Source organism: Eurosta solidaginis, chromosome 2 (assembly GCF_040869045.1).
Source record: "Eurosta solidaginis isolate ZX-2024a chromosome 2, ASM4086904v1, whole genome shotgun sequence".
Taxonomy (NCBI): domain Eukaryota; kingdom Metazoa; phylum Arthropoda; class Insecta; order Diptera; family Tephritidae; genus Eurosta; species Eurosta solidaginis.
In genome coordinates, this window is record NC_090320.1 from 57,666,982 (window position 1) to 57,694,291 (window position 27,310).

General features: G+C 40.5%; 1 protein-coding gene across 5 annotated transcripts in view; it reads left to right on the forward strand.

Annotated features, from left to right (window-relative positions):
* LOC137239794 (inactive dipeptidyl peptidase 10) overlaps nucleotides 1-27,310 on the forward strand; it is a 159,818-nt gene that overhangs the window by 29,157 nt on the left and 103,351 nt on the right. For 2 of the 5 annotated variants that reach the window (XM_067765466.1, XM_067765465.1), the window contains one exon: nucleotides 14,478-15,296. The gene's annotated coding sequence lies outside the window, so the exon portion shown is untranslated. The remainder of the gene's footprint in view (nucleotides 1-14,477; nucleotides 15,297-27,310) is intronic. The other 3 variants (XM_067765467.1, XM_067765468.1, XM_067765469.1) reach the window with 3 other exon arrangements.

Sequence of the window (27,310 nt, forward strand, 5' to 3'; positions counted from 1 at the left end):
ACAAGAGTCTCAGCTTTAGCTCTCTTTAGCACAATAGAGTTAGCTGGAGTCAGACCCTTATCTCGCCTTTGAGGACACTCTCGGGGCCTCCCTCGGAATCCTTCCGGGGTCATTTGATTGAGTCTTCAGGATGACTTGGGTGTCCTCCCGCGCTCGTTTGGGGGTAATTTCGGGATGATTTTGGGGACTCACTCGTGATCATTTGGGGGTCATTTCGGGATAATATTGGGAACTCACTCGGGGCCATTGGGATAGTTTTCGGGACTCTCTTGGGTCCTCCAAGGGTCTTTTCGGGTTGAATTTTTCGTCATGCTATGTTTGGTTCCTATAGCAATCCGTTCTTTACTGCATATTACTATTACAAAATATAATATGAATATTTCACATCTCCTAGGCTTCCCGTGACAGCTCAAATGTTATTCTTGAGTTTCATTACATTGAGATTCTTTTGTGGTTGTTGCAAGACCTAAAAAGGTCTACGATGTGGTAAATCAATATTTGAAAGTAATAGTAAAACGAAGAAAACATTAAATTCTAAACACTGAACGAAGGATATTCGTAAGAATGGCGAAACAGGAAATTGTGGTAGAAGGAAGGAAACCGCATCGCATCAGCCAAACACGAACCATAAAAGCTCAAGCGGATTTTAAGCGCTTTGAGCAACTTAATTGCTGTGAGTTGACTTTATGTGAATTGTAATTGTGTTAAGAAAATTTAAATTTGTTTTGTATTTAAATGTAACCAAAGCATTTAGGTAATTTATGCCCCTATTACCGTTTACAACTCAACTCTGTTTCAGTATAAATTTTGCAATTTGGTATTACAGATTACAACTCAATTTGTCAAAAACAGTGTCGGTTGAGTTGGGCTTTTGTAAATATCTTTCGATAGAAATAAAATTTTTAATTTTCGTTTTCGGATTCTTAAAACGGATGTCGAAACGTGTCTTTTGATACCACATTTGATACTTTTTCAAAAAACTTTCTTGTAAAACGTTGCCGAAAAAAAAATGGAAAGCGAGTAATTAAACCTTTTTTTAAATTAATTTAAACAAACTTGATAATCAGCAATTTTGTACACATTTATAGAAAAAACAAGTTTACATTGAACAACTTTTCGACTTTCTCGAGTGACACCACAAAGTTGGACGAGGCAAGGAGCAAAATCGGTGAAGTTATGCGAAAGTGAGTCCCGTCGATACTACCCACTACTCCTGGGAATCCTGTTTTAGAGTAAAATGCGGTTTTTGTAGGGCCTTGCTCTGGAGTCATTTCGGTTTTAATCCACTTCGCACAAATATGCTCCTCAATATCCCCCAATACCTCTTTATTAACTGTAGAAGTTGTCCAGTCCAACACTAAAATAATTTCCACAGCATTTTTGATAGCTGCCGTCAGCAAGGAGTGTAGTTTTAAAATAGGGGTACAGCCCCCTCGAGCAATATTCTTCCTTACTTCACCGAAAATAACTTACAAATCTGCAAAATAACTTCATTAGAAGCTCATCATTTGTCACTCAAACGTTTTCTTACTTGGTGCTTGGTAGTTCCGAGGGATTGGAGTGATCATGAGAATTTTTTCCGTTCTCGTCGTTATAAAATAAATCTAATATTATTTAATTGATAGCCATTTTGATATTAATAAAAAAATCACTTTTGCAAATGCTTGAACATTGTTTACTATATAGTTTGGCAGCTTAAATTGAGGTTATGTTGCGAATAGAGTGGAAGGCACTCGAATTTAGTGAAAGAAGGCACTCGAATGGAGTGGAATAAAGAACAGTAGGAAGAGCAGAGTTGCATTGGATTAATATACCTTCAATCATTGTATCAATAATAAAGATAAATTTAGAAAAAATAATAAAATACTTAAGTATAAGCAAACATTTCCTTTCAATTACTGCAACTAAGGTGTCCTAGATGCTATATATTCCAAAATTATAACATTTTATGTCTGTTTAAAAATTTAACTTCAATTTCCCTAAAGATTTCCGTAATATGGCCATTAGTGATGTTTGTGTGTGTGTGCTAATTTTGAGCGATCAGCTGTTAGTTGCGGTACTTGCCCTGCAAAAATTGTTGGATTACGTGTTCCATTTTCTTCATGTTGGAGTACTCTAACAATACTCCTTTGCAATGCGTTTGCGGACCACCATCAGCCGATCCCCTGCAAAAATTGTTGGATTACGTGTTCCATTTTCTTCATGTTGGAGTACTCTAACAATAGTCCTTTGCAATGCGTTTGCGGACCACCATCAGCCGATCATTGCTCGTTTTTTAACGACAGTGATCACGACACGATGACGATCGAACAGAGTTGCCAAAAGTAAAATATTGCATGCAAATAACTAATAATAAAATTTTACTTTGGCAACTCTGATAAAATGCAACAGCGCACTGGTTTTATGTATACATACTAAAGTATGTATAGAGAAATATTAGTTTCTTTATTCACGCGAATGCTAAATAACATAAGAATATTCGTAGTATAAAATATAAAAGTTGTATTATTAAGAGGGGCAAATTTACTTTCATTTTAAATTATATTCACTTCGATAATTCTTTCCGACACAATTCCTCTTTAGTACTTTGGCATATGATCCTCTGTGGGTGCTCCATGGAGTACTACAGTGAAAGTACTTTGGAAAGTACTCTCACGTATGTACTCTATGGAATACTTACAAACAAAGCGAGAGTGGGATCACCTACTCCTCTCCTAGGACATCGCAATGTTAATTGGAGCACATTTTTTGTATGAATACAGATTAGTTTTGGAACACTCCTATACTCCTAAAGGGGTATTCCTTACACTATTTATGGAGTACTCGCGTTTTTTGAAGGGTTGTAATTCGTAATACCAAACAGGAGTTGAGTTGGCTTAAAGTTGAGTTGTTTTAATTACAACCAAACTAAGTTGAGTTGTAAACCGTAATAGGGGCATTAAAGCAGTCACAGAACATCGCACAAAGGCTTAACGGCGAATCTATTTTGAGCTCTTGGCAGCATTTTAGGGGTAGAACAGTTTCGTAATAGCCACAGTGAGCTAAGCAACTACAAATCACACAAATAAAATTACCATGTATTAATCGTAAATTGCATTGATGTCAGCCGGTGTAACGTGACCATTTAGTTTACTTACATAGTTCGTAATTATTTTTGTGGTTACGTAGTTTGTGTTGTTGTCTATGTAGTCTGGCCAACGTCATGGTCATTGCTGTGCCAATTTATAGTGCTACTACATTCTTAGAAAAGGAGCACATGTTAGCGTGTATATTCACACACACATATATATATACACTAGAGCGGGTCAAATTGTATGGTTGGATTTTTTTTCATCAGGAGTATAGCAAAAACGTAATATACACATTTCAGAATCTGTATTAATATCTTTAGTGTTTTTGAATTTTAGTAGAGATATCAGGCATAAATTATGAGAAATTAGCCTAAAATGAACTTTTAACTACTATATTATCGTTTTTAACAAATTCCATATGGACAATGTTTTTTCTTTACAGCTAAAATAAGCTCAGAACATTTCCAACAACTTTAATTCAGACAGTTTTTCTTTTTAAATTCGTTTTAGTAGAAAAACCTATATTTTCAGGTAATAAGCAAAAAAAAAAAACAATTTTTGTTGTTATATCGGCTTGTAAGATCGCGAGTTTGAATCGAGCCCAAGGCCTAACAATAATTATTAATAATGATAAAATAATTATTGTTAGGCCTTGAGCTGGATTCAAACTCGCGATCTTAAAAAAATCACAATTTTTATATAATTTTAAAGTAAGTTATTTAAAAAATTATTTTTTTACTTAGAATTGACCATTTGAACGTATTTTTCAAAAAAAAAGTAATGTTATGTTATTGTTTTTAAAAATCATTTTTGCTCTCCATTCGTGGTTGTGTTTCACGATTTTCTGCTGTAACAGCCATAACACCTTCACGTTTTTTTCTATAACAACAGAATCAACTGAAACAGTACCATTTGAAATTGTTTTGGCCATTTGATATAAATATTTAACATCTGTAGATAATTCTCGTTCTTGTTCATCAGTGATCATACAAGGCATATTTTCCAATGCTATTGGTTCGAAATCACTAACAAGCTGAAAAATAAATTTTTTAGATCAATTAAAATTAGTATAATTTTTCTATTTTAATTTGATTGAAAAAATATTATAAAAAAATTATAAAAAACTTTCAACAAATGCATACCTCAAAATTTTCACAGTCTTGAATGTCTTTGTATACCGGCATTCACAAGAATTATTCGGTATGATCACTTAGTACTATTCTTAGGTTATGATGAGCCAACACTAGATGATCCTAATATTCCAATGCATCTACAAGGAACAGAAAGATATGTTCAGTTGTTGACATCTGTTCATCTGTTTCCAAACGTGTTATAGAAAAAAAAAACGCGAAGGTGTTATGGCTGTTACAGCAGAAAGTCGTGAAAAACAACCACGAATGGAGAGCAGAAAGGATTTTAAAAAATAATAACATAACATTACTTTTATTTTGAAAAATACGTTAAAATGGTCAATTCTAAGTAAAAAAATAAGTTTTTAAATAAATTACATTACAATTATAAAAATTGTGTTTTTTGCTTATTACTTGAAAATATAGGGTTTTTTTTAAATTTATTTTCTGCTAAAACGAATTCGAAAAAAGAAAAACTGTCTGAATGAAAGTTGTTGGAATTGTCCTGACCTTATTTTAGCTGTAAACAAAAAAAATTCCACAAGACATTTGTTAAAAATGATAATACAATAGTTAAAAATTCATTTTAGGCTAATTTCTCATAATTTAGGCTTGATATCTCTACTAAAATTCGAAAACACTATATATATTAATACAGATTCTGAAATATACGTAAAATACCTTTAAAGTAAGCCCAATATGTTCTTAGAATCATCTGTTGATTACATTTTTGCTATACTCCTGATGGGAAAAAAATTTGACTCGCTCTAATATACACTAATGCACTTATGCACGCAAATCAAAATTTAACTTCCGTTAGAAATAGCGTTTCCTTTTGTGTTCAAGCCGGAAGCAGTCGATATTTTATAGCATTTAAACACTTACAATCACACCACACACACAAACACATTTACATACGCAAGTATTTACGACAACTTTCTTCTACCATTATTATGTATATAACACTTAAGCAACAAGAAATTGTATTTTGATGTGTAAACCCCTTTTTGTGCGGGGTATGGGGTAATGCACCGTTTCCTACCAAAGGCGGCGAAGATTAGTCATATGTATCTCAAAAACTACATTCCCATTAGCTTAACATCAGTTCTTCACGAAAACTTTGAGAGGCTGATAGATTTGTATATAGACTCCAACATGGATGATAAACTGTTCTCCACAACAGAGCATGCGGGGCTTTCTCTAAACAGACGAACATGTCGGGCCTTAGTTACATTGAAGGACATCAAGATCCTAACCAGTTCCTTCCTACGCCCTGAACAAAATGACCGTTGTTATTATTGTTATAGCAGTGCTTCGCCCCATCCAATAGGTACAACCAATCGCAAATTGTCATCAATGTCCTCTAACGGGAGTCCAAGGAAACTTGCAGTTTCAACAGTGGTGGACCATAATGAGAGAGGTGTTAGAGGCGTTGGTTACACATTACAATTAAAGAGATGGTTGGTGTCATGTGGGACACATTGCAAGCGGGTCATACATTTTCTATGTCGGGGTTGATTCTGGATAGGTAAGAGTTTAACCTGTTATAGTATCCAGATCGAAGTTGAGCTAGAGTGACTCGCGTTTCCCTGGAGAGTATACGTTCCTCTTCCGCAAGTTTTGGGTACTGTTCTTTGAGTACTGGATTCACCGGGCAATTCCTGGCATAAAGGTCCGACGGCTGTTTGTGGAGTTCGCTGAGGACCTTCTTGTGATTTTTGGCTTCATACGGCTGAGTTCTCAGGTACCGTATTTCCTCATAATGCTTACGAAGATGACTCCTTAAGCCCCTGGGCGGTGTTGGCTCATCAATCTGTTGGGATGCCCAGGTTTCTGGGTATTCACCAGGAACTGTTTTGTTAGCATGTCATTTCTCTCCCTGATGGGGAGTATTCTCGCCTCGTTATGTAGATGGGATAGATAGATGATAGATGCTCTGGGGACATAAGAAGACAACCCGTGGCGGTTCTGAGGGCAGTATTTTGGCAGACCTGTAGCTTCTTCCAGTGAGTGGTCTTTAGGTTTGGCGACCATATCGGGGACGCGTAGCATGCAATCGGCTGGCCAATTGCTTTGTAAGTGGTTATGAGCGTTTCCTTATCTTTTCCCCAAGCACTGCCAGCAAGAGATATGAGGATTTTATTACGGGTCTGGATTTTCGGTACAATTGCGGCTGCATGCTCACCAAAAGGTAGATCCTGATCAAAAGCCACACCCAAGATTTTGGGGTGTAGGACAGTCGGTAGCGTAGTGCCATCGACGTGGATGTCCAAAATAGTCAATATTTGGGACGTCCATGTTGTAAATAAGGTCGCGGAGGATTTAGTCGGTGATAATGCCAGGTTTCGCGAGGCGAAAAAACTGGAGAGATCAGGGAGGTAGCCGTTTATTCTATTGCAAAGCTCATCGATCTTTGGGCCCCTGTGGCCATTATTGTGCCGTCATCGGCGTAGGAAACTGTAGTGACTCCTTCTGGTGGGGAAGGTAGCTTAGATATGTAGAAATTAAACAAAAGTGGGGATAGGACAGCACTCTGTGGCACCCCTTGTTTAATTCTTCTTGGTTTGATGTTTCGTTTCTAAATTGCACCGATGCTTGCCGACCACCCAGATTTAAAGACATGGGGGAAGGGTAGATCCTTCCAGGTCTTGCAGTAACGTGCCATGGTTGACCGTATCAAAAGCTTTTGATAGATCTAGCGCAACGAGTACTGTTCTATGGTGGGGGTTTTGATTTAAACCGCAATTTATCTGGGTGCCAATGGCATATAGCGCGGTTGTGGTGCTATGGAGTTTTCTAAAGCCATGCTGATGACAGACTAGCTGCAAATTTGCTTTGAAGTATGGGAGCAAAATGGCTTCAAGCGTCTTGGCTACTGGCGATAGGAGAGATATCGGGCGATATGACTCTCCTATGTTAGCTGGTTTCACAGGCTTTAGTAGCGGGACCAACTTGGCCATTTTCCATTTTTTGGGTATGACAAAGGTGGAAAGAGACAGGTTGAAGACATGTGCTAAATATTTGAAACCCTCTTTCCCTAGGCTTTTAAGCATCGGCATGGCTATGCCGTCTGGGCCCACTGCTTTGGATGGTTTAGCATGACCAATGGCATCCTCAACCTCTTTGGCGGTGATGGTAATTGGTGACGCGCTGAATTTGTATTTGTGTGCGTGTCTTTTGGCCCTTCGTCTATCTTTGTCGACCGTGGAATGCATTAAATATTGTCGGCAGAAAGAGCTCGCGCATTTTTTCGCATCCGACAGCACTTTATCGCCAAAGGCGATGGAAACTTTCTCATTGTGCCTAGACGGATTCGATAGGGACTTTATGGTAGACTAAAGTTTACCTACTCCGGCAGAGAGGTTACAACCGTTTAGGTGCTCCTCCCATTTCGCCCGCTTGTGTTCATCCACAAGCAATATGATGCGTTGGTTTATATCCCTTATTTGGGGGTCGCCGGGATCGAGCTTTCTTATAAGGTCACGTTCTCCCGCTAATTTTGCGGCCTCTGCCGGAAAGTGAGGCCCAATTTCCGGAATTCTACCGGCGGGAATGAAGCGAGCCGAGGCGGATTCAATGACCTTGCGGAAAGCACACTCCCCTTGGCGAGCATCAGTCGGGATAGGGAGGGCAGCAAAGCGGTTCTCTGTAAAGGATTTGTATTCGTCCCACTTTCCTTTTTTGAAGTTTATAAAAGTGCATTTTTCTGTGACGATGAAATCGGCGGTACGCTCGAGCGGAATAAGTATAGGCAGGTGGTCAGATGCCAATGTTACCATCGGCTGCCAATTGACGCAGTTTACGAGTCCTGCTCTCACGTTTGATGTATTTGGCGAACTGTGACAGCTTCTTGCCAAACTCGTCTCCGTTTATTGTGCAGAACGTCGTTTCTTCTATTTGATCCGCCAATATATCACCCCTACTGTCTGCCTGCAAGTTTGAGTGCCATAGATCGTGATGGGCATTGAAATCGCCTAAGATAATGCGATTATGACCAGTGGGTAAGGCGCTGATATTAGGGCGGTACCCACTGTGGCAACAGGTGGCAGGAGGGATGTAGATGTTGATGATTTTTAGGTTTTCATCGCCTGACCGGACAGATACGCCTTGACGTTGCGGCCGTGTCGGGATCAAATATATGATACTGCACAGAGTAGTGTATGATAAACGCGAGGCCCCCTCCATTTCCGCTCTCGTGATCTTTTCTGTGAACATTCTACCCAGAACAGGTCTGTAGAGCAGATCTTGCTGTAAGTTTAGTCTCTTGAATCGCAGCAATGCAGATGTTGTGCCGCTTCATGAAATCGACTTCTCCGTGATCTTCCCAGTTAATCCATTATATTTTAACTGCAGAATTCTGAAGTGCAAGGGGGGGGGGCGTCGTCGCTCTGGGAGTAAGTGACGGGTGACTACGCCTGGGTTGTGAAAGGCTAGGATGCAACTGCTGTTGTGGCCCTGGGACTGGACGTCCTTTGGTAAGCATTAGGGTACCCGGTGTATTTGTGTTTGCGGCCTGGCTACATGGCGCAATGAAACCCGTCGGGGGGTTGCTGTCGCGAACAGAACATCTAGGAAAGTGGCACCGTCCACGGCAGGCCTTTATTAGACTACGTTGGGAGCAGTACAATTATATTTGTGTTTAAATCAAACTGATTAGTCATGCCTCAGCTTGGGCTGCTTTTATACTCTCTGTCGCCTCGTCTGCATATTTCTACTAAGGTCTAGACGTTTTGTCTTTTAGAATAATTGTATCTCCTACTTGGTAATTTCTATATACATATATGTATATTTCTAGTTTATGTTTATATTATAGCCATATGCGGGTGTATGCGAGAGTACTACTTCGGGTGATGATTACAAGTGTTTATGAGTATCTCTTCGTTGCCTTGTATGTATGTGTGTAAATGATGATTGATTTTTTATTGTTGTCGTGCCTTTATTTTACTAATAGCTTAGTGATGCTAAAATTCGCCACAGTATTTTGTTTGCTACACTCTTTGCCCTCATTAGGTGTTGCCATTGGAAAAGCGTTTGGAAGGTTGCCATATATTTGAAATAAATATTTACAAAAATGTCTGAAACCCGCGCTTTTCCCTCACAAACATTGTATACTAGGATAAATAAAATGGTTTATCAAAATTTTCGAACAATTTAAATCGGCAGGACTGGGTGGAGTGATACTGGCCATGTAACATGTCGTTTGCGACAAGTTGATACCCCATCTACCCGAAGCCTGGAGAAGTGTAGGTAGTGTTCATTCCTAAACTAAACCACTCGAAAGCTAAGGACTATAGGATCCTATACTTAAAACACCGGGGAGACTTATTGACCTGCATATAAGAGATAACGTAAGTTTCGGCAAAATGTACGCAGATCAGCACAGCAAGAGCAAATCAGTTGAAAGCGCCCTTCATGAGGTATGTAGTTAGCGTCATCGAGAAGTTATTGAACTGCAAAGAATACACCTCGGCAACCTTTATCGACATTTAGGATGCCTTCAACAACGTTCAAACGCAGGCTAAATGTAGGGTGATTATACGAAATGACTATGTAAATCGATTTGCTCAGTTGGTAAATTGGCTACCAGAGGCACACCGGAGAACGGCGTGCTATTGCGTCTTCTTTGGATACTAGAGTTAATGAATTTCTAGAAATCTTCAGGGCAGAAGACACGAGGGTAGTCGCATATGCCGACGACTTAGGGCTTCTGATCACAGGTAAATTCCTGCCAACCATTATCGAGCTCATGAATAGTGCACTTTGCAGCATGGGCAGGGCGAAAGGGTGAGTAGTAAAGCCCACAAAAACGGAATTTGTTCAAACAAAACTACCCTACTTTAAATTACCGAGTCTCAAAGGCAAACGATAAATTTTTCATCTAAAGCTAAATATCTTGGCATGATACTCGAAAAGCAGGTATGATTAAAGAAAGCTCAAGCAGCATACTACACCTAAAAAAGGGCTTCCGGGAGGAACTGGAGACTGTCACCGCATATCATTCATTGCACCTACAACACAGTCAATCGACAGATACTAACTTAAGAGAGCTTGTCTGATGGAAGGCGCTTGGCAAAAAGAGCAATCAGCATAGGGTTGGGAAAGTGCAAAGGCTAGCATGCCTAGGTATGCCAGGCACAGTCAACACCACACCTCATTGCCTCTACAAGTATTCGTGCAGGGATTGGCCGCGAAAGGTGCTTTAGGACTAGAAGAATCCAAAATGTGGAAGATAATCCATTTCGGGTCCGCGACCATATTATATGACATGACAAGGTGGCATTAATACGGAAGCACAACTGACCTTACTTGCGACACTGACCATATCACGGCAGTTTTTGAGTTTCAAGCGCAAAACATAAGATATATTTCAAGGGAAGAACGGGACGAAGGCCTAGACAATGGTGGGGACACTACAATCTATACAGACGGCTCGAAAATAGAAAAAGAACTGGAGTTGGAATGTACTTAAAGCATCTGCAGGTAAATTAATCGTACCGACTTCCCGAATAATGCAGTGTCTTCCAGACGGAGGTCTATACCATAGAGAGAGCAGCCAGCTTCGTACGGCCACCGCTAGGTTATCTCTTGATCAAAATTAAGGAAACTGAGATTAGAGCAATGGACTTACTGTCGACCAGCCGGTATGATTTCGAGGTCTCAAAGTTCTTATGGTCATGTTTGTATAGGAAAGGAACTAGTTCCATTCTCAAGCTAAACAAAGTGAGCGTACTTACAGTTGTTAGCACAGGTCATTGCGCTATTGCACAAATGCTGCAACGGTGACGCATACCAACAAGCTCCCACATCAGAAGAAATATGAGGAGGAAATAGTTATCAACTGGAAATATTAAAATGGTTAGAAAAGCCAAAAACTGATTACATCATCTTAATCTTCCAAGGCCTAGCTTTAAAAAATTTAAACTGTGAATTAGCTCAATTTAGATCGAGTTTGTGATGGTACTTATTTCTGTCAACATGTTCAAAAGTTTTTGAAAAGGTAGTTTATCATTCGCTATCAATAGAATAGTCGATCCATGTCAGCATGGTTTTATGTCAGGACGTTTAACTGTCACAAATCTGGCTGTTTTCTCTCAGTTTTGTGTCTCTGCGTTTGAGGATGAATGTCAATTTGACACCATCCATACGGACTTTTCTAAGGCTTTTGACACAGCTTGGCACAAATTACTTCTGTAGAAACCTGAAAACATGCGCTAACCCATATACCAGCAAAATCCTATACAATGCCTTAGTGCGTTCAAAGCTAGAGTATGCTTCAGTCATCTGGAATCCGATTTACTCTTCACACTCAGTTCACTCAGCGCAAGTTCATACGATTTGCTCTTAAACCTCTACACTTTGTTAATCCCCTGCCACCCTACAATTGTAGATGCATGTTTATCAATGTCTTGCCACTTGAAGTTAAGCGTTTTGTTCAAAACGTAATGTTTATTTTTGACATAATATCCGGTGCCATTGACTGTTCATAACTACATGGGCAGTTGACTTTCAATGTCCCTAACAGAGCTCTCCGCTTTTACAGTACATTCCGCGTTGAAGTGCTTCGTTGGAATTACTTCAGTTTCGCACCTCTTCTAAGAGGTCTTGTGGAATTTATCGCCTATCCAGAAGCCTTGATCTGGACTTTGCCAAGACAAGGTCTCTGTTTAAGGCACGCATTGAGTCTTATTACTTATCTCAGTAAACCTCACTTTAAAATTGTTAAACTAGTACTAAGTTAACCTGTAATCTAGTCAGTAAGGTTGTTACCATTCGACTTAATAATAATAATTATTATTTATTAAGTAATATATACGAATATAAAACTTAATAATATGAAGAGTACTAGCACCTTGACATCAACTCGACTTAAAATAGTAGTAAAAAATTTTATATCTGAATAAAGTTATAATATTATTGGATAAGTATATAGTAAATAAGTATGTGCATAAGAATGTATAATGTAATCAATTTTAGAGAGAATTAAGGCTCTTGTAACGTTTATCAATGTATTAGTGTCAATAAATGACTTTTTACATCAAAGGTATTTGATTATGTTTAATCTCGACAAAAGGTTTTTTCTGAGAGAATTACATTGATGGTTAAAACTTAAACGCTTATCAAAATATACTCCTAGAATTGTTAAAAAATTTACGTTTTCAATTGTATTATTATCAAAAATTAGTTGAGAATAAGTAAAATTTTTCTTCTTACAAATATGTAGTAATTTGCATTTGGATATCGAAATTGATGCGCCGAATATGATACCCAATTTTTTAAATTCATTAAGAACTTCGCAAAATTTATTATTTACAAGTTGGGTTTTTTATATTTGTGAAGATTATAGCATCATCGGCCTACATAGTTAATTTTATATTTTTAAGTAGAAGACCTGGCAGAAGTTGGTCCTGCCCTAAATTTGGCATATCTTAATACATTTTAATAAGCTTTTTCCGTCTGACTCTGCCCTCCCCCCTCTTCACTTTTTCCCAGTCCTTTTATTCACACCTCCCTCCGTCTTTTTCGCTTCATCTATCTCCATCTTCGTCTCATTCTATCTCTTTCTCAATCTCCTTCTCCTTCTCTCTTTTCTCTTCTCTCAATTCCTTCTTATTATTCTGCATCCTTATGGCCTATCCCAGAGGGTGGTATGTATTTTATTCCAATCCCAGTCCCAGGTCCACTCCGTGTCTCAGTCCCAGTCCCACTCCGAGTCTCAGTCCCAGTCCTAGTCCTAATCCCAGTTCCAGTCCGTCTCTGGATAATATATCACTCTGTACCAAAGCACTCATCAACAGCTTTCATTTGATATCCAATTTGTATAAATACTGTCTAGGCATTCACTGGCCCACGTTTTGGCCTATATCTCGAGACCCTGTACCTGTAGTAACCACCGCGTGAGGTTTACGCAACTTGTGTGAAAGTTTGAACAAAATCGAAAGACGCATCTCTTCAAACACCGGCGACCAACTAACACACATTTTAGTCCTTCTTTTTATATATATAGATTTTTATTTTTCACACTTCGCTATAATATTAAAACGAAATGCAGATTTTCGTTGCTTTTGAAATTCGGCTTAAAAATTGCACATGGAACAACTAAAGACTCTCCTGTATTAAAAAAATGTCATAGTACCTCTAAATCGCGGGCCCCCTCAGAGCGTCGTTGGGTCATGAAAGCCTTAACAAAAGAGAAGGATTTCTGACCAATCTTCCATGCAGCAAATTGGCTTAATACTACGTGTACGCCCACGCGATCAAAAGCTTTCTCAAAGTCTGTCGCTAAAATGGTGACGTTATTTTTGGTTCTTAGAGAATCGACACAAAGTGTTGGATTTGTACCAGTGAATCCGTTGTACTCTGTTTTGTTTTTAAAGCTGTTTGCGTATGGCTGATCGAGTTGTTTTTCTCGATAAACAACATCAAACGCTTGGCAATTATTTTTTCCATGATTTTGCATATAGAGGTCAGGAGGGATATGGGTCTTTAGGAGGTGGTAGGATGGGGGGCTTGTTAGGTTTAGGGATCGGAATGACGGTGCCTGTACGCCAGACGCGAGGAAATAAGCGTTCATCATAGATTTTATTATAAAAATTTAGTACGTTTATATTTGTTATCTCATGTTAATTCAGAAGCATTGCATAAGAGATGCGGTCTGAACCGGGAGATTCTCCTTTGGCATGTTTCAGGGCTGATTCCAATTCCCATAATTCAATTTTGTTTTCAACATACCATGCTGATGGAGAGAGGCGAAGTGGAGAATACGTTTCAGAGAGCCAAGGTGTTTTTTCACGGTTGAATGCCTCTGAAAAGTTGTTGTCATCTGAGTAATCAGACCGAAGCTTCGCGAAAGTCTCAGCCATGTCCAAAGAGTTCGTTAAAAAAGACTGTTTGTGCTGAATACAACTTATAGTTTTGTTTGGATTACCTGAAAGCGATTTTATATCAGCCCAGATTTGCTTTGGGGTCGAAATTTGAGAAATCTTTGAAGAGAAACTCTCAAAACTTTTTTTCTTTGCTTCTTTTATCGCACTCTTGAACATGGCATTAGACTTCTTGTAATTTATTAATTTCGCATCAGACATACATACATAGTTTGTAGACTTTCCAAAATTGATTTTTTTCCACACGAAGATTTTGTAAGGCCTTAGACCACCAAATGACTTACTAAAGATATATGAAATATCCGCCAGCAGCTTACTCTTCATCCACGAGCCGCGACATATTCAGGCAAATCGGGTATTGTCTACTACATAAAAGTTGTTTTTTTCTTTTCCAGTTTACGTCGCCCACCATACTTGATTTTTGATTTTTGAGCTTGCGTTCTTCTCAAAAACACAACAGAAACAAAGAAGTATAATGAAAGAAAAGTTGAAAAAAGGAAAATAGTAAAATACAAAGGGAAGCAAAGTTAAGAAAAGAAAAGAAAGAAAAAGCAAAGCAAACAATTTATTGTTCGATGCTACAAAAGCAAAAAAGAAAACAAAAAATAACACACAAATAAAAGAAGAGGAAATCAAAGTAGGCGTTCGTGCACGCGGCGGCTTCACTACAAACAACATTATGGTCGATTCTTCGTTAACATCGCCATCGTCCTACATGTGAATGTATGTATAAAGGTATGGACATTTGTATGCCATCTTCGGTCCATGCATGTGTGCACTTTGAGTGCCAACGGTATATTACTACATCACTACTGGTGCGTATGATGTGTGAAATATAAAAAAACTCAAATGATTCCGTGACACACATTTATGTGTGTATGTGTGTGTGTACATCATATGTGCGGTTTCTATGTACTTGAATTGCGGTGTGCTCGCTTTTATGTGTGGCTGTGTGCACCGCCATTGAATTAGTAACGTTGATTTCACTTTGAAGCGTGACAATGAATATGATTAAATTTACACGTAAGCGTGATACGTAAGACGTAAGATGAACATAACGTGTTGAGTGCGTTGAATTGCATTTGTGTGTTTTATGTGGCTTAAAAAAATTATACAAAAACAAAACTCAACTTTAACCGCATATAAGCGTACATAGCTATGGAGCCTGTAAGGAAATATTTCCATCTCTTGATGCCTTGCTTCTAAGACAGTAAGTAAGTGATATTAGAAACATAAGTCAATGTCATTATGTATGTATATAAATCCGAACCTAATTTATGTAATGTAATGAAAATGCATGCATATGGGGCATTCCATGCCGACCCATCCTAGCGATGAGTATTGCTTGACAACTTTGCTGAAATCTAAAAATTTTTCTGTGCTCTTCGAAAAATGTTTTTAAATTTTTTTTAGGTGTAGTTGAAAAGGAAGTCTTTAGTAATACAGAACGTGCAAGCCTAGGCATAGTGTGTGAAGTAGTGAAAACGATCCCAGCGGCTGCGCTGTATGCCATTGTGCACACTCCACCTGTGGCAAAAACCATAGCGTTAACAACTGTAACGAGGCTGAGTGCATCTTGGCTGTTTGAGCGCAGACCATACGGCCACAGTAGTACAGCGTCAACAATTACAGGACGAACAGACTAGCTAATTCCGTATCTGCGCCTCGAAGGGGCTCTTAGAGCGACAATAGAGGTGGATGGTGGGCGCAAGGGTGCCCAAACGGCGGATGTGGCGATACACGTGTATACCGATGGTTCCAAAGTTGTGAAAGTAGTAGGGTCTGCGGTATACTATGCTAATCCGTAAATAAACAGCTCGTATATCACTGTAGCGTTTTTCAGCGAAAATAGTAGCTGTAACCAATTCAGTAATAACACTGGAAGAAAATAGCGTAAACTGTAGCCGCCTCAACTTTTATATGTTCGATGAACAAAGTTGCTTCTATCATTAAAAAGGGAGGATTGTAGACTCATGACGAACATTCTAACTGGACACTGCCTCTTGGCGGCACGTGCCTTTAGATTGGGCTTGGTCAGTGATAGCAGATGTAGGAAGTGCAGTCGATCGAACACGTGCTCATGCTCTGCGCTTGCCAGGCTAAGACTCCAGCTATTAGGAGTGATACTGCTGTCAAATCTAGCAGCAGCAAGTGCATGTGTCCTAGAAATCTTCTAGTATTTGCCACATGGAGTCCATGTGAAGTGGTCATTACGGACTGGGCAGTTCAACCGTTCAATGTGGTCACATTCGATCGCTCCTATGATAGTCGGACTTATATCCTCATAATTCTTGTTACCGGAAACTACCGGATTTTTGGGGAGTTGTATCGATGTTGATGGTCCTTTGTTGGATATAGGTCCGGGGAGTGTAGTTATCGCTACAACAACAACAACAACCAATGCTGAAAATCTTCGGGGAGTGTTTTTATCGCTACAACATCAACAAAAAACCAGCTCTCAGGAACAAGCTGCAATTGTTTGATGAAACCATTGATCTAAGAAGAACAAGCGGCACAATAAGGAATAGTCAGAATGGAGGTAGGCTGTCAGGCACTTAGCGTTCATGATCTCCAGCGTTTTAAGTTGAAATTGCTTCGGCATGGTCAACGTCGTTGTGTTGCTTTATGACAACCTCACTGAGTTTCGACATACATATACATTAGAGCGGGTCGAATTTGGATTTTTTCCCATCAGGAGTATAGCAAAAACGTAATGTACAGATGATTCTAGAAAAATTGCTGAAGACACCATAGCTCTAAGTCCGATTTTGAGGTCCGCACTTTTGCAAAATCTCTGCGTATTTCTTCAAAACATAGGTTTGCTTATTACTTGAAAATATAGGTTTTTTTTTACTAAAACGAATTCGAAAAAAGGAAAACTGTCTGAATGAAAGTTGTTGGAAATGTTCTGAACTTATTTCAGCTGTAAAGAAAAAACAATTTTTTTTCCAGTTAAAAATGGTAATTTTAGGCTAATTTCTCATAATTTATGCCTGATATCTCTACTAAAATTCAAAAACACTATAGATATTAATACAGACTAGTATCGCCTGTGGTCGAAATTCGACCAACTTGTATTTTTTTCAACTCAGTCTATGCATCCAGTGATGGGGGTAGTGCAATAATGCGTTAATAATTAAGCAGTGAGTAGAAATATAGCAAACTGGTCTAACTTACTTAAATTTTTCATTAAGACGTTGTAATTTTTGATTGTATTTTTTTAAATTTTCTACAAAATTTTCAAATGTAATTATAACGTTTTGGTATGGAGCTCCTTAAACAAAAATATAAAAAATATGTAAAATGAAAAGAAATTGACATAAAATTATGCTGAAATTACTTGAAATTAAATTGAACAAGTAAGGAAGGCTAAGTTCGGGTGTAACCGAACATTACATACTCAGTTGAGAGCTATGGAGACAAAATAAGGGAAAATCACCTCGAAGTAAAATGAACCTAGGGTAACCCTGGAATGTGTTTGTATGACATTTGTATCAAATGGAAGGTGTTAATGAGTATTTTAAAAGGGAGTGGGCCTAAGTTCTATAGGTGGACGCCTTTTCGAGATATCGCCATAAAGGTGGACCAGGGGGTGACTCTAGAATTTGTTTGTACGATATGGGTATCAAACGAAAGGTGTTAATGAGTATTTTAAAAGGGAGTGGGCCTTAGTTCTTTGGGTGGACGCCTTTTCGAGATATCGCCATAAAAGTGGACCAGGGGTGACTCTAGAATTTGTTTGTACGATATGGGTATCAAATGAAAGGTGTTAATGAGTATTTTACAAGGGCGTGGGCCTTAGTTCTATAGGTGGACGCCTTTTCGAGATATAGCCGTCAAGGTGGACCAGGGTGACTCTAGAATGTGTTTGTACGATATGGGTATCAAATGAAAGCTGTTAATGAGTATTTTAAAAGGGAGTGGGCCTTAGTTCTTTGGGTGGACGCCTTTTCGAGATATCGCCATAAAGGTGGACCAGGGGTGACTCTAGAATTTGTTTGTACGATATGGGTATCAAATGAAAGGTGTTAATGAGTATTTCAAAAGGGCGTGGGACTTAGTTTTATAGGTGGACGCCTTTTCGAGATATCGCCATAAAGGTGGACCATGGTTGACTCTAGAATACTTTTGTACAATATGGGTATCAAACGAAAGGTGTTAATAAGTATTTTAAAAGGGAATGGGCCTTAGTTCTATGGGTGGACGCCTTCTCGGGATATCGCCATAAACGTGGACCAGGGGTGACTCTAGAATGCGTTTGTACAATATAGGTATCAAACGAAAGGTGTTAATGAGTATTTTAAAAGGGAGTGGGCCTTAGTTATTTGTGTGGACGCCTTTTCGAGATATCGCCATAAAGGTGGACCAGGGGTGACTCTAGAATTTGTTTGTACGATATGGGTATCAAACGAAAGGTGTTAATGAGTATTTTAAAACGGAGTGGGCCTTAGTTCTTTGTGTGGACACCTTTTCGAGATATCGCCATAAAGGTGGACCAGGGGTGACTCTAGACTTTGTTTGTACGATATGGTTATCAAATGAAAGGTGTTAATGAGTATTTTAAAAGGCCGTGGGCCTTAGTTCTATAGGTGGACGCTTTTTCGAGATATCGCCATAAAGGTGGACCAGGGGTGACTCTAGAATTTGTTTGTACGATATGGGTATCAAATGAAAGGTGTTAATGAGTATTTCAAAAGGGCGTCGGCCTTAGTTTTATAGGTGGACGCCTTTTCGAGATATCGCCATAAAGGTGGACCATGGTTGACTCTAGAATGCTTTTGTACAATATGGGTATCAAACGAAAGGTGTTAATAAGTATTTTAAAAGGGAGTGGGTCTTAGTTCTATAGGTGGACGCCTTTTGGAGATATCGCCATAAAGGTGGACCAGGGGTGACTCTAGAATTTGTTTGTACGATATGGGTATCAAACGAAAGGTTTTAATGAGTATTTTAAAAGGGAGTGGGCCTTAGTTCTATGGGTGGACGCCTTTTCGGGATATCGTCATAAACGTGGACCAGGGTGACTCTAGAATTTGTTTGTACGATATGGGTATCAAATGAAAGGTGTTAATGAGTATTTTAAAAGGGAGTGGGTCTTAGTTCTATAGGTGGACGCCTTTTGGAGATATCGCCATAAAGGTGGACCAGGGGTGACTCTAGAATTTGTTTGTACGATATGGGTATCAAATGAAAGGTGTTAATGAGTATTTTAAAAGGGAGTGGGCCTTAGTTCTAGGGGTGGACGCCTTTTAGAGATATCGCCATAAACGTGGACCAGGGGTGACTCTAGAATGCGTTTGTACAATATATGTAGGTATCAAACGAAAGGTGTTAATGATTATTTTAAAAGGGAGTCGGCCTTAGTTCTTTGTGTGGACGCATTTTCGAGATATCGCCATAAAGGTGGACCAGGGGTGACTCTAGAATTTGTTGGTACGATATGGGTATCAAATGAAAGGCGTTAATGAGTATTTTAAAAGGGCGTGGGCCTTAGTTTTATAGGTGAAAGCCTTTTCGAGATATCGCCATAAAGGTGGACCAGGGTTGACTCTAGAATGCTTTTGTACAATATGGGTATCAAACGAAAGGTGTTAATAAGTATTTTAAAAGGGAATGGGCCTTAGTTCTATTGATGGACGCCTTCTCGGGATTGCGCCATAAACGTGGACCAGGGGTGACTCTAGAATTTGTTTGTACGATATGGGTATCAAACGAAAGGTGTTAATGAGTATTTTACAAGGGAGTGGGCCTTAGTTCTATGGGTGGACGCCTTTTCGGGATATCGCCATAAACGTGGACCAGGGGTGACTCTAGAATTTGTTTGTACGGTATGGGTATCAAACGAAAGGTGTTAATGAGTATTTTAAAAGGGAGTGGGTCTTAGTTCTATAGGTGGACGCCTTTTCGAGATATCGCCATAAAGGTGGACCAGGGGTGACTCTAGAATTTGTTTGTACGATATGGGTATCAAATGAAAGGTGTTAATGAGTATTTTAAAAGGGCGTGGGCCTTAGTTTTATAGGTGAACGCCTTTTCGAGATATCGCCATAAAGGTGGACCAGGGTTGACTCTAGAATGCTTTTGTACAATATGGGTATCAAACGAAAGGTGTTAATAAGTATTTTAAAAGGGAATGGGCCTTATTTCTATTGATGGACGCCTTCTCGGGATATCGCCATAAACGTGGAGCAGGGGTGACTCTAGAATTTGTTTGTACGATATGGGTATCAAACGAAAGGTGTTAATGAGTATTTTACAAGGGAGTGGGCCTTAGTTCTATGGGTGGACGCCTTTTCGGGATATCGCCATAAACGTGGACCAGGGGTGACTCTAGAATTTGTTTGTACGATATGGGTATCAAACGAAAGGCGTGAATGAGTATTTTACAAGAGAGTGGGCCTTAGTTCTATAGGTGGACGCCTTTTCGAGATATCGCCATAAAGGTGGACCAGGGGTGACTCTAGAATTTGTTTGAACGATATGGGTATCAAATGAAAGGTGTTAATGAGTATTTTAAAAGGGAGTGGGTCTTAGTTCTATAGGTGGACGCCTTTTCGGAATATCGTTATAAAGGTGGACCAGGGTTGACTCTAGAATGCTTTTGTACAATATGGGTTTCAAACGAAAGGTGTTAATAAGTATTTTAAAAGAGAATGGGTCTTAGTTCTATGGGTGGACGCCTTTTCGGGATATCGCCATAAACTTGGACCAGGGATGACTCTAGAATTTGTTTGTACGATATGTGAAGCGAATTAAAGGTGTTAATGAGTATTTTAGAAGGGAGGGGGTCTTAGTTCTATAGGTGGACGCCTTATCGAGATATCGCCATAAAGGTGGACCAGGGGTGACTCTAGAATTTGTTTGTACGATATGGGTATCAAATGAAAGGTGTTAATGAGTATTTTAAAAGGGAGTGGGTCTTTGTTCTATAGGTGGACGCCTTTTCGGAATATCGTTATAAAGGTGGACCAGGGTTGACTCTAGAATGCTTTTGTACAATATGGGTTTCAAACGAAAGGTGTTAATGAGTATTTTAAAAGCGAGTGGGTCTTAGTTCTATAGGTGGACGCCTTTTCGGAATATCGTTATAAAGGTGGACCAGGGTTGACTCTAGAATGCTTTTGTACAATATGGGTTTCAAACGAATGGTGTTAATAAGTATTTTAAAAGAGAATGGGTCTTAGTTCTATGGGTGGACGCCTTTTCGGGATATCGCCATAAACTTGGACCAGGGATGACTCTAGAATTTGTTTGTACGATATGTGAAGCGAATTAAAGGTGTTAATGAGTATTTTAGAAGGGAGGGGGTCTTAGTTCTATAGGTGGACGCCTTTTCGAGATATCGCCATAAAGGTGGACCAGGGGTGACTCTAGAATTTGTTTGTACGATATGGGTATCAAACGAAAGGTGTTAATGAGTATTTTAAAAGGTCTTAGTTCTATAGGTGGACGCCTTTTCGAGATATCGCCATAAACGTGGACCAGGGGTGACTCTAGAATGCGTTTTTACAATATGGGTATCAAACGAAAGGTGTTGATGAGTATTTTAAAACGGAGTGGGTCTTAGTTCTATGGGTGGACGCCTTTTCTAGATATCGCCATAAACGTGGACCAGGGGTGACTCTAGAATGCGTTTTTACAATATGAGTATCAAACGAAATGTGTTGATGAGTATTTTAAAACGGAGTGGGCCTTAGTTCTATGGGTGTATGCCTTTTCGATATATCGCCATAAAGGGGGACCAGGGCTTACTCTAGAATTTGTTTGTACGATATGGGTATCAAACGAAAGGTGATAATGTGTATTTTAAAAGGGATTGGGCCTTAGTTCTATAGGTGGACGCCTTTTCGAGATATCGCCATAAAGGTGGACCAGGGGTGACTCTATAATGTGTTTGTACGATATGTGAAGCGAATTAAAGGTAATAATGAGGGTTTTAAAAGGGAGTGGCGGTAGTTGTATATGTGAAGGCGTTTTCGATATATCGACCAAAATGTGGACCAGGGTGACCCAGAACATCATCTGTCGCATACCGCTAATTTATTTATATATGTAATACCTCGAACAGTTATCCTTCCGAGATTCCAAGGGCTTTTGATTTCGCCCTGCAAAACTCTTTCATTTTTTTCTACTTAATATGGTAGGTGTCACACCCATTTTACAAAGTTTTTTTCTAAAGTTATATTTTGCGTCAATAGACCAATCCAATTACCATATTTCATCCCTTTTTTCGTATTTGGTATATTATTATGGCATTTTTTTCATTTTTAGTAATTTTCGATATCGGCGTGGTCATAGTCGGATTTCGGCCATTTTTTACACCAATATAAAGTGAGTTCAGATAAGTACGTGAACTGAGTTTAGTAAAGATATATCGATTTTTGCTCAAGTTATCGTGTAAGCGGCCGAGCGGAAGGACTGGGCGTGGCTTCAACCGATTTCGCCCTTTTTCACATAAAACAGTTATCGTCCTAGAATCTAGGATAGGATAGGTTAGGTGGTAGCTGCCCTGATACGGATAGCTCACTTGGACAACATGAAGGTCCGTTGTGATACCACATACACCAAAAATAACGGTGACTTAGATCTAGCTACTTAGAGAATCATTGGGTAGCAATGATAAAGCTCCGAATGATACCGATCTCAACTTTGGATAAATCTTCAGGAGATCCAAGTGAGTCGCGACTGAAGTACTTTCGCCTATTTCTGGCAAAAGGTGGCCAATCAAGCATAAAGTGATTTGGTGATTCCACCTCATCATCCTTCATACAGCTGCAGCTTCCAGTATATTGAGACGTACCGCATGGATACTCATGGGACAGTGCCCTGTCAAAACCCCAATGACCATTGATAGGTGAACCTTAGTGAACCCAATTATTTCAGCAGACCTCCTGCCATCCACTTTCAGCCAGAAAGATCTTGCTACCCTGCAAGACATGGTGTTCGCCCAACGTTTGCTGAGCTGACTCGAGGCCCAACTATGGAGGAGCAATACACAGGAGGCCAGCGGGCTAAGAGATCCGCTTGACAGTTACCCAGGATATCACTATGGCCCGGGACCCAGATAATCTGAATTGTAAAATAATTCGATGAAATCGCAAGCGAGGTCAGGCACTCCCAGACCACCCTCGACCGCACTGTAGTTGAACTCAAGGCCTTGATAGCCGCTTGGCTATCAGAGTAGATGTTAAATTCCCTAACCGTAGTAGCACTGGATAGCACTGCAGTGATCAGCCAACTTAAACTTGCGACTTAAATTTAGCTCTTGACAAAAGACCTCCCCACCAACCTTTCCATCCAGCTTCGACCCATCCGTGAACAAGTTAACCGGTCCCATGCCCCAGATAATTCCTCTTCCCCACTCCTCTCTCCCTGGAATGACTGTGGTGAAGGTTGTATAGGGAGCAGTTATCGGCATACAATAGTCCGTTCTGTCCGGGATAAAGTCGAAACTGGTAAGAAGGCTAGAGTATCCGCGGACAGAAAGTCCATATCCCATATCACGAAGCCTGACCAACGACCTTGCCGCGGCTGCCTTTCCCGCAATATCTACAGGGTATATGTTCAGCATGTCGTTCAGTGCCAAGGTAGGTGTTGTTCTGAGAGCGCCGCTGATACCGATCAGCGCCGTCCGTTGCACTGACACTAACATTTTGGAGGTTCTCGCCGTGTCCAGTGCTTTCCACCAGACCAGCACCCCATATAGCAGAATCGGTTTGACCACCATCTCATAAAGCCAGTGTACTACTCTTGGCGAGAGTCCCCATCTCTTTTCGATAGTCCCTCTGCAGCAGTACAAGGTAATGGCGGCCTTCCTGGCCCGATCTTCCACATTCGGTCTCCAGGACAGTTTCTTGTCCAAAACAATCACCAAATATTTAACCCTATCAGAAAGTACCAACGGTACCCCTCCTATCGAGGGATTTCTGAAATTGGGCAACTTATATCTCCTTGTGAAAAGAACCAATTCCGTTTTTCCCGGGTTGACCGCCAATCGACATGATTCAGCCCACCTAGCCACAGTATCCAGGTAGCCTTGCAGAACAGGGCGCACGGTGCCCAGAAATTTGCCTCTGACTAGGATAGCGAGGTCATCTGCATAGGCAACCACCCGACAACCATTGGCTTTCAGCTCCACAAGAAGCTCGTTGACTACCACAACCCAGAGGAGAGGAGATAGGACACCCCCCTGTGGCGTACCCCTGCACACCTTCCTCTTAATTGTGGCCCCTCCCCACTCCGCTGCGACAATTCTGCCGCATAGAAGTTTGCTAATAAATTCAACCAGAGTCGCCTCGACTCCTAAACCCACCAGAGCTCTTTCGATTGCCCCCGGTAAGACATTGTTAAAAGCAATGGAATGGAGAGCCTTTTCCGTCGATCTGCCCTTGCAGCACGCATGCTGTGAAGCCGACAGTAACCCCCGTGGTATCCTTTCCCGTAGGTACAGTTCAATCAACCGCTCAAACGTCTTAAGAAGAAACAATGAGAGGCTGATTGGCCTGAAATCCTTAGGTGATACATGAGAGCTTCTGCCGGCCTTCGGAATGAAAATAACCCTAACCGTGTGCCTGTTAAGCCTGAGGCAGTTATTATAGATGATGGCCAACCAGCGGCAGGAAATCCATAAATACTTTTGAAGTTGCACAGGAATGATTCCATCCGGGCCCGGAGACTTATAAGGTTTGAACGACCCTATAACCTGGGCTAGGTTATTTGACTTTCCCGTATTGGAATGGCAGGCACTTCTGCATGGCCAATAACCGCCGACCATGCAGGCGAAGATCCCGGCGCAACTGGGACATCGGGAAAATGATTGTCCAGTAAAAGCTTTAGGGACTCCTCGCTACTCATCGACCAGTCCCCACCATCATCTCACAGATACCCCAGAGAAGCGGGATTCCGAGAGAGTATTTTTCTAAGCCGCAGATTCATTGCAGCCTTCTACGTTTTCGCAAAAGCTTCGCCATGCATCTCGCTTGGCTATCCTTTTTTCATATTTATAAATACCCAGACTCACCTTATAGAGCTCCCAGTCCGAGGGTAATTTACTCCTCCTGGCTCTGTTGAGGAGCCGCCGACTGGACGCTCTTAGGTCGTCAAGAGTATCCGACCACCAGGCAATAGCTCTCCCAGCTTCCCACAATACAAGTCCCAGTTAGTACTTTTAGGGTTCCTAAAAGATATTTTACCGGGACGTTCTTCGTTCACCGAGAACTGAATATATCAGTGATCAGAGAAGGAGTGCTCGTTGAGAACCCTCCAGCCAGATATCCAACCTTTCAGTTCTCTACTAACCAGGGTGAGGTCCAGGACCTCCTCCCTTACCGCAATAATAAAAGTCGGGTCATTCCCCTATTACATATACAAAGTCCCTCATCTACAATAAAAGTAAATAAAGACTCACCTCTAGTGTTGGTATCCCAGCTTCCCTAGATGCTATGATGGGCATTAGCATCGGCACCGATGATCACGCCAACTCCTCTCCGCCTTGCTTCAGCGGTGATTTCGTCCAGTATCGCTGGTGGTGGTCCCGCTACGTCCCCGTGGGGCATGTACGCTGAGACCACCCACATTTCATTACTTCCTCGCTCGAGGCAGACCGTGGTTACGTCAGCATTGCTGAAATTAGAGAGAATAAAAGCTTTAATCTCTTTTTTAACAAAAACACAGGATCTAGGCCTACTTGCCTCCCCATGCACCAAGGTGTTGAATTTTCCAGTCCTTAACCCAGAAATATTACTGCCGTTACTACTCAGCCATGGCTACTGGACAAGGACTATATCCACTCCGCCTTTTTCCAGGCAGAGCACCAAATTTGCGGAAGCCGCCTTAGAGTGCTGAAGATTGATTTGACGGATTTCCATCAAAACCGCTCTTCTTCCGCACCCCATCCTTGGCGGATTCGTGTTAGTCGCGTCCATTCTAAAAAGTCCCCCCTCAAGGCCGCTATCCGGAGCCCATTGTGTAGTCGCCCTTCAACGGTCTCGTGGTTATCTATGCTACGCAGGGAGGCCAGGCGAGGGTTGACGCATTACCTTATGAGTAATGCGTTCAGAGCCAGACCGGACGCAAAGCGGGAAAATCTTCAACCGCACCTACACCACCAACTTAACGGCGACGGAACCGGAACGTACCTTGAGGCCCGCCATGGTTTTAACGGGACGTGGGCAGGTGCAGCATTAGCCTACCAGCCGTTTCGATAGGGTTTCACCCCGACCTACTAAGGTGACAGAATACCGCACCTACCAGCCCAAAGTCATCAATTCCTAAACATAGTCAAAATCAAAGTCCGTAACAATCCAGTTCGTCACCGTTGTGTACCGATCTTGACCCTTAACAGGGTCCTACCTCCCCTGAGCTCGGCACAAGGACTCAGGGGTGCGGGTTTTATCGAGTTGTCCTCTCTAGATCCGCCATTATCAGTAGAAGCAGGGGCACCTCGTGCACGACGTGATAACTAATCACGCGTGACATTCGTCACTATGGCCGGTCTAAGACTAATAACAGTCCCTGATCCAGAGCCTGGAACCACTTATGATATCCAAGCCAAGTATCTTAGCCCCCTCCTAGAATCTAAGCCTCTACCAAATTTCACAAGGATTGGTAATGTTTTGCTCGACATATGGCATTAAAAGTATCTTAGACAAATGAAATGAAAAAGGGCGGAGCCACGCCCATTTTGAAAATTTCTTTTATTTTTATATTTTGTTGCAACATATCATTACTGTGAGCTCTGCTCAACTGAGTACAAAAATTGCTTTTTCCACATCATTTCATTGCTTTTTCTATATCACCCATATATGTACATATATCGCCCATTTACTTCAATTGTGTCATAATTCAAAAAACACGAAATTTTAGTTAAAAACGAAGAAATGTGATAAAGGAATTTAGCCTACTTCACGCCACCCGTTAGGTATGCAATTAGCGCTTTACTGAGTTTAATTTTGTATAAATACATATATAGTATGTACACAAGTGTGACACAAAACGAAAATTTCGAACAGAAAAGAGGATACTTTCATAAAAAATAAAAATATAAAAAAACTATATAATGAGAAAGAAGGCAGAGTTTACTAAAAAAATTTAAATGAAAGAAAAAAAATAAAGTACTTAAAGTGCGAAAAAATTAAATGAAGTGAATAAACAGTTCCATATAAAAACGCAATTAGTGCACTTAGACGTTTTTACGGGTTTTAATGGTATCATTGTGGAAATATGAAGA